The 1942-nt window shown below is 42.3% G+C and overlaps 1 protein-coding gene across 1 annotated transcript in view; it reads right to left on the reverse strand.

Annotated features, from left to right (window-relative positions):
• Window positions 1-1942, reverse strand: part of cpsf1 (cleavage and polyadenylation specific factor 1) — a gene marked incomplete in the record, with an annotated part of 51439 nt that overhangs the window by 4329 nt on the left and 45168 nt on the right.

The following is a 1942-nucleotide window of genomic DNA, read 5'->3' on the forward strand; positions in this document are numbered from 1 at the left end:
AAGAAAGCCTTCCTCTTTAGAACCAGCTGCAGGTTTTCATGTCCTTCAATTCACTTTGTACTGTTTGGATAGATTGTTGTTTGGTGGGAGTGACGCTGTCCTCACAAAACAGAATATAAGAAGTTATCAGATCTGTTAAAGTTGGACATGTCCAGAGGAGGGACAGTGGGTATACTGGTAGAAGGATGTTAGAAATGCAGCTGCCAGGAAAAAGACAAAGAGGAGATATATGGATGCAGTTAGAGAGGACATGGAGGTAGTTGGAGTGAGGACAGAGGATGCAGAGGACAGAGTGAAGACAGAGGATACAAAGGGCAGAGTGAGGACAGAGGATGCAGAGGACAGAGTGAAGACAGAGGATACAAAGGGCAGAGTGAGGACAGAGGATGCAGAGGACAGAGTGAAGACAGAGGATGCAGAGGACAGAGTGAGGACAGAGGATGCAAAGGGCAGAGTGAGGACAGAGGATGCAGAGGACAGAGTGAGGACAGAGGATGCAGAGGACAGAGTGAGGACAGAGGATGCAGAGGACAGAGTGAGGACAGAGGATGCAGAGGACAGAGTGAGGACAGAGGATGCATCATGAAAGAACAAGCTCCAGTCTGTTGATTCAAAACAGCCTTTCAATGTTTCAGCAGCTTCATTGTTCCAGATTTTAAAAGATTTTGAGAAATGTTGCTCCAGTTTCAGTTTGGACTGATATCTTGGCAGCAGGATACGAGGTTATGGTCAGAACCAAGAGGTGGACGTGACTTCACTGCGTATGCATTTGTGATGTTACCAAAGCACAAGTCCAGTATATGTTGTCAAGTTGGAATATTGTTCCAAACTGGGCAGATATTTGGTGATGTGACATCTGTTGCAATGTCCCAATAAAAACACAGCTTGTTCTCTGCTGCGGTCAGCAGCTCTGTTAAAACTGTCTATTGTTTCTGCAGCCAGACTAAAATCAGGTCCTGGCACGTACACTAAAACAACTGTTGAGAGAATTCTCGAGGGAGGTAGTGTGGTCTGACCGACAGTCAGAAGGTCAGTGTTCACAGATTTCTTTCTCTCTTACAGTAAAATTACTTTAGAAAAGTAAAAGATGGTCCTAAAACCTGTTTTTTGAAATTAACTTTAGTTGTGATTTAAAAGCTCTGTTGGATCTTATGCTGCTGATTATTTCACGCTGCTGATTATTTCATGCTGCTGTATTCATTCATACCCATCTGCTCATCACTGACTCATGTTCGTGCTGCTGTTGTTACATCGTATTATTTACAATATTAGTGTTTAGTGTATATCTTAGATCCTTATTTACCGTTTGTTTTTTAAACACTTGTTTTTCTATTATTGGATGTAACTGGGACCCCGTGTACATAATTTTGTTCCACCTCATGTACCTCATGTGGTGAAATGACAATAAACCTGCTTGAACTTGAAAAGCCTCAAGGAGGTGCAAACTCAAAGAAGAGCAGCTGCCTGTCAGCTCAGAGCTTCAAGCTTTGAGAGAAAACCAAGGAGATGTTGGAAATACAGGTGAGTCTTCATCACCTGATCTGTGTGAGGAAGAGCCGAGGCTGCAGCTGAAACAGACCTTTTCTTTCACCACTAGCTTTTTAAATTCATCAAGAAGAAATCAAAACTCAAATCAATCTGCTTTCTTTTTTTAATACAAAAATTAAAATAAAAAACAAAACAATGAGCTTCTTTTTCTAACAAGACAAACGAGGTTTACAGAAACATCAAGTTAACAAAACTGGTTTTCCTCCCTGACAAACAAACAGTGAGCTGGGACTCAGAAATGAGCCGTTACTCTCTCGATTTCCAGAAGATCGTCCAGGATCTGCAGAGAGAAGGAGAAGAGGATGAGCAGAGAGAAGGAGAACAGGATAAGCAGAGAGAAGGAGAAGAGGATGAGCAGAGAGAAGGAGAAGAGGATGAGCAGAGAGAAGGAGAA

The sequence above is a fragment of the Nematolebias whitei genome, chromosome 19 (genome assembly GCF_014905685.2).
Source record: "Nematolebias whitei isolate Nwh7 chromosome 19, NemWhi1, whole genome shotgun sequence".
NCBI classification, from domain to species: Eukaryota; Metazoa; Chordata; class Actinopteri; order Cyprinodontiformes; family Rivulidae; genus Nematolebias; species Nematolebias whitei.